Below are 6,000 nucleotides of genomic sequence, written 5' to 3' on the forward strand. Positions count from 1 at the left end.
TTGTTTCGTAATGACGTAATGACTGATCGTCACAATTGTCGCCCTTCTCAAAGAAACGTTTACATTTATCGTTTGGAAACTTACGGCGGGTGCTGAGGTATTCGATGGCACTAAAAGCAACAAAACAGAGCCTTCTAAGTTGAAGCAATCGGCAAGAAAGAAGTAGTAAAATTAATGTTTTGGTTTTCGAAAATTCAATTATTAGCCGGAGTTAGTGCCTTGCAGTTGACCGAAGACCTTAAGGTTTTGCACGAACTGAGGTCTCGCCGCCACAGAGCTTGAGAAAGTGTGAAAAGTTTTAATATGTAGTAAAAACGGAAGAAAATCTCCCGTTTCGTCTTTTGTTTCGTAATGACGTAATGACTGATCGTCACAAATGTAGCCCTTCTTTCAGAAACGTTTACTTTTATCGTTTGGAAACTTACGCCGTGTGCTGAGGTATTCGATGGCACTACAGGCAACAAAACAGAGCCTTCTCATTTGAAGCAATGGGCAAGAAAGAAGCAGTAAAAGTAATGTTTTGGTTTTCGAATATTCAATTATTAGCCAGAGTTGGTGCTTGCAGTTGACCTAGGACCTTGAGGATCTGCATGAACTGAGGTCTGGTAGCCACATAGGATGAGAAAGAGCGAAAAGTGTTAGTATATAGTAAAAACGGAAGAAAATCTCCCGTTTCGTCTTTTGTTTCGTAATGACGTAATGACTGATCCTCGCAATTGTCACCTTTCTCTCAGAAACGTTTACATTTATTGTTTGGAAACTTGCGCCGTGTGCTGACGTATTCGATGGCACTACAAGCAACAAAACAGAGCCTTCTAAGTTCAAGCAATCGGCAAGAAAGAAGTAGTAAAATTAATGTTTTGGTTTTGGAAAATTCAATTATTAGCCTGAGTTGGTGCCATGCAGTTGACCGAGGACCTTGAGGTTTTGCATGAACTGAGGTCTGGCAGTCACATAGCATGAGAAAGAGCGAAAAGTGTTAATATATAGTAAAAACGGAAGAAAATCTCCCGTTTCGCCTTTTGTTTCGTAATGACGTAATGACTGATCGTCACACTTGTCGCCCTTCTCTCAGAAACGTTTACATTTATCGTTTGGAAACTTACGCCGTGTGCTGAGGTATTCGATGGCACTACAAGCAACAAAACAGAGCCTTCTAAGTTGAAGCAATCGGCAAGAAAGAAGTAGTAAAAGTAATGTTTTGGTTTTCGAAAATTCAATTATTAGCCCGAGTTGGTGCCTTGCAGTTGACCGAGGACCTTGAGGTTTTGCATGAACTGAGGTCTCGTAGCCACATAGCATGAGAAAGAGCGAAAAGTGTTAATATATAGTAAAATCGGAAGAAAATTTCTCGTTTTGTCTTTTGTTTCGCAATGACGTAATGACTGATCCTCACAATTGTCGCCCTTCTCTCAGATACGTTTACATTTGTCGTTTGGAAACTTACGGTGGGTCCTGAGGTATTCGATGGCACTAAAAGCAACAAAACAGAGCCTTCTAAGTTGAAGCAATCGGCAAGAAAGAAGTAGTAAAATTAATGTTTTGGTGTTCGAAAATTCAATTATTAGCCGGAGTTAGTGCCTTGCAGTTGACCGAAGACCTTAAGGTTTTGCACGAACTGAAGTCTCGCCGCCACAGAGCTTGAGAAAGTGTGAAAAGTGTTAATATGTAGTAAAAACGTAAGAAAATCTCCCGTTTCGTCTTTTGTTTCGAAATGACGTAATGACTGATCGTCACAATAGTCACCCCTTTTCTCAGAAGCGTTTACATTTATCGTTTGGAAACTTACGGCGGGTGCTGAGGTATTCGATGGCACTACAAGCAACAAAACAGAGCCTTCTAAAATGAAGCAATCGGCAAGAAAGAAGAAGTAAAATTAATGTTTTGGTTTTCGATAATTCAATTATTAGCCGGATTTAGTGCCTTGCAGTTGACCGAGGACCTTGAGGTTTTGCATGAACTAGGGTCTCGCCGCCACAGAGCTTGAGAAAGTGTGAAAAGTGTTAATATGTAGTAAAAACGGAAGAAAATGTCCCGTTTCGTCTTTTGTTTCGTAATGACGCAATGACTGATCGTCACAATTGTCGCCCTTCTCTCAGATACGTTTACGTTTATCGTTAGGAAACTTACGGTGGGTGCTGAGGTATTCGATGGCCCTACAAGCAACAAAACGGAGCCTTCTAAGTTGACGCAATCGGCAAGAAAGAAGTAGTGAAATTAATGTTTTAGTTTTCGAATATTAAATCATTAGCCGGATTTAGTGCCTTGCAGTTGACCGAGGACCTTGAGGATTTGTATGAACTGAGCTCTCGTCGCCACAGAGCTTGAGAAAGTGTGAAAAGTGTTAATATGTAGTAAAAACGGAAGAAAATCTCCCGTTTCTTCTTTTGTCTCGTAATGAGGTGATGACTGATCGTCACAATTGTCGCCCTTCTGTCAGAAACGTTTACATTTATCGTTTGGAAACTTACGCCGTGTGCTGAGGTACTCGATGGCACTACAAGCAACAGAACAGAGCCTTCTAAGTTGAAGCATTCGGCATGAAAGAAGTAGTAAAAGTAATGTATTGTTTTTCGAGTATTCAATTATTAGCCAGAGTTGGTGGCTTGCAGTTGACCGAGGACATTGAGGTTTAGCATGAACTGAGGTCTGGTAGCCACATGGCATGAGAAAGAGCGAAATGTGTTAATATATAGTAAAAACGGAAGAAAATCTCCCGTTTCGTCTTTTGTTTCGTAATGACGTAATGACTGATCGTCACACTTGTCGCCCTGCTCTCAGAAACGTTTACATTTATCGTTTGGAAACTTACGGCGGGAGCTGACATATTCGATGGAACTACAAGCAACAAAACAGAGCCTTCTATGTTGAAGCAATCGGCAAGAAAGAAATAGTAAAATTGATGTTTTGGTGTTCTAAAATTCAATTATTAGCCGGAGTTAGTGCCTTGCAGTTGACCGAGGCTCTTGAAGTTTTCCATGAACTGAGGTCTAGCCGCCACAGAGCTTGAGAAATTGTGAAAAGTGTTAATATGTAGTAAAAACGGAAGAAAATCTCCCGTTTCGTCTTTTGTTTCGTACTGACGTAATGACTGATCCTCACAATTGTCGCCCTTCTCTCAGATACGTTTACATTTGTCGTTTGGAAACTTACGGCGGGTGCTGAGGTATTCGATGGCACTAAAAGCAACAAAACAGAGCCTTCTAAGTTGAAGCAATCGGCAAGAAAGAAGTAGTAAAATTAATGTTTTGGTTTTAGAAAATTCAATTATTAGCTGGAGTTAGTGCCTTGCAGTTGACCGAAGACCTTAAGGTTTTGCACGAACTGAGGTCTCGCCGCCACAGAGCTTGAGAAATTGTGAAAAGTGTTAATATGTAGTAAAAACGGAAGAAAATCTCCCGTTTCGTCTTTTGTTTCGTAATGACGTAATGACTGATCGTCACAAATGTAGCCCTTCTTTCAGAAACGTTTACTTTTATCGTTTGGAAACTTACGCCGTGTGCTGAGGTATTCGATGGCACTACAGGCAACAAAACAGAGCCTTCTCATTTGAAGCAATGGGCAAGAAAGAAGCAGTAAAAGTAATGTTTTGGTTTTCGAATATTCAGTTATTAGCCAGAGTTGGTGCTTGCAGTTGACCTAGGACCTTGAGGATCTGCATGAACTGAGGTCTGGTAGCCACATAGGATGAGAAAGAGCGAAAAGTGTTAGTATATACTAAAAACGGAAGAAAATCTCCCGTTTCGTCTTTTGTTTCGTAATGACGTAATGACTGATCCTCGCAATTGTCACCTTTCTCTCAGAAACGTTTACATTTATTGTTTGGAAACTTACGCCGTGTGCTGACGTATTCGATGGCACTACAAGCAACAAAACAGAGCCTTCTAAGTTGAAGCAATCGGCAAGAAAGAAGTAGTAAAATTAATGTTTTGGTTTTGGAAAATTCAATTATTAGCCTGAGTTGGTGCCATGCAGTTGACCGAGGACCTTGAGGTTTTGCATGAACTGAGGTCTGGCAGTCACATAGCATGAGAAAGAGCGAAAAGAGTTAATATATAGTAAAAACGGAAGAAAATCTCCCGTTTCGTCTTTTGTTTCGTAATGACGTAATGACTGATCGTCACACTTGTCGCCCTTCTCTCAGAAACGTTTACATTTATCGTTTGGAAACTTACGCCGTGTGCTGAGGTATTCGATGGCACTACAAGCAACAAAACAGAGCCTTCTAAGTTGAAGCAATCGGCAAGAAAGAAGTAGTAAAAGTAATGTTTTGGTTTTCGAAAATTCAATTATTAGCCCGAGTTGGTGCCTTGCAGTTGACCGAGGACCTTGAGGTTTTGCATGAACTGAGGTCTCGTAGCCACATAGCATGAGTAAGAGCGAAAAGTGTTAATATATAGTAAAAACGGAAGAAAATTTCTCGTTTTGTCTTTTGTTTCGTATTGACGTAATGACTGATCGTCACAATTGTCGCCCTTCGCTCAGAAACGTTAACATTTATCGTTTGGAAACTTACGCCGTGTGCTGAGGTATTCGATGGCACTACAAGCAACAAAACAGAGCCTTCTAAGTTGAAGCAATCGGCAAGAAAGAAGTAGTAAAATTAGTGTATTGGTTTTCGAATATTCAATTATTAGCCAGAGTTGGTGCCTTGCAGTTGACCTAGGTCCTTGAGGTTCTGCATGAACTGAGGTCTGGTAGCCACATAGGATGAGTAAGAGCGAAAAGTGTTAATATATAGTAAAAACGGAAGAAAAACTCCCGTTTCGTCTTTTGTTTATTAATGACGTAATGACTGATCGTCACAATTGTCACCCATCTCTCAGAAACGTTTACATTTATTGTTTGGAAACATACGCCGTGTGCTGAGGTATTCGATGGCACTACAAGCAACAAAACAGAGCCTTCTAAGTCGAAGCAATCGTCAAGAAAGAAGTAGTAAAATTAATGTTTTGGTTTTTGAAAATTCAATTATTAACCGGAGTTAGTGACTTGCAGTTGATCGAGGATCTTGAGGTTTTGCATGAACTGAGGTCTCGCCGCCACAGAACTTCAGAAAGTGTGAAAAGTGTTAATATGTAGTAAAAACGGAAGAAAATCTCCCGTTTCGTCTTTTGTTTCGTAATGACGTAACGACTGATCGTTAGAATTGTCGCCCTTCTCTCAGAAACGTTTACATTTATCGTTTGGAAACTTACGGTGGGTGCTGAGGTATTCGATGGCACTACATGCAACAAAACAGAGCCTTCTAAGTTGAAGCAATCGGCAAGAAAGAAGTAGTAAAATTAATGTTTTGGTTTTCGATAATTCAATTATTAGCCGGATTTAGTGCCTTGCAGTTGACCGAGGACCTTGAGGTTTTGCATGAACTGAGGTCTGGTAGCCACATCGCATGAGAAATAGCGAAAAGTGTTAATATATAGTAGAAACGGAAGAAATTCTCTCGTTTCGTCTTTTGTTTCCTAATCACGTACTGACTGATCATCACAATTGTCGCCCTTGTCTCCGAAACGTTGACATTTATCGTTTGGAAACTTACGGCTAGTGCTGAGGGATTCGATGGAACTACAAGCAACAAAACAGAGCCTTCTAAGTTGAAGCAATCGGCAAGAAAGAAATAGTAAAATTAATGTTTTGGTTTTCTAAAATTCAATTATTAGCCGGTGTTAGTGCCTTGCAGTTGACCGAGGCCCTTGAGGTTTTCCAGAACTGAGGTCTCGCTGCCACAGAGCTTGAGAAAGTGTGAATAGTGTTAATATGTAGTAAAAACGGAAGAAAATCTCCCGTTTCGTCTTTTGTTTCGTAATGACGTAATGACTGATCCTCACAATTGTCGCCCTTCTCTCAGATACGTTTACATTTGTCGTTTGGAAACTTACGGTGGGTCCTGAGGTATTCGATGGCACTAAAAGCAACAAAACAGAGCCTTCTAAGTTGAAGCAATCGGCAAGAAAGAAGTAGTAAAATTAATGTTTTGGTGTTCGAAAATTCAATTATTAG

The sequence above is a fragment of the Schistocerca americana genome, chromosome 11 (assembly GCF_021461395.2).
Source record: "Schistocerca americana isolate TAMUIC-IGC-003095 chromosome 11, iqSchAmer2.1, whole genome shotgun sequence".
In the NCBI taxonomy this organism is placed as follows: domain Eukaryota; kingdom Metazoa; phylum Arthropoda; class Insecta; order Orthoptera; family Acrididae; genus Schistocerca; species Schistocerca americana.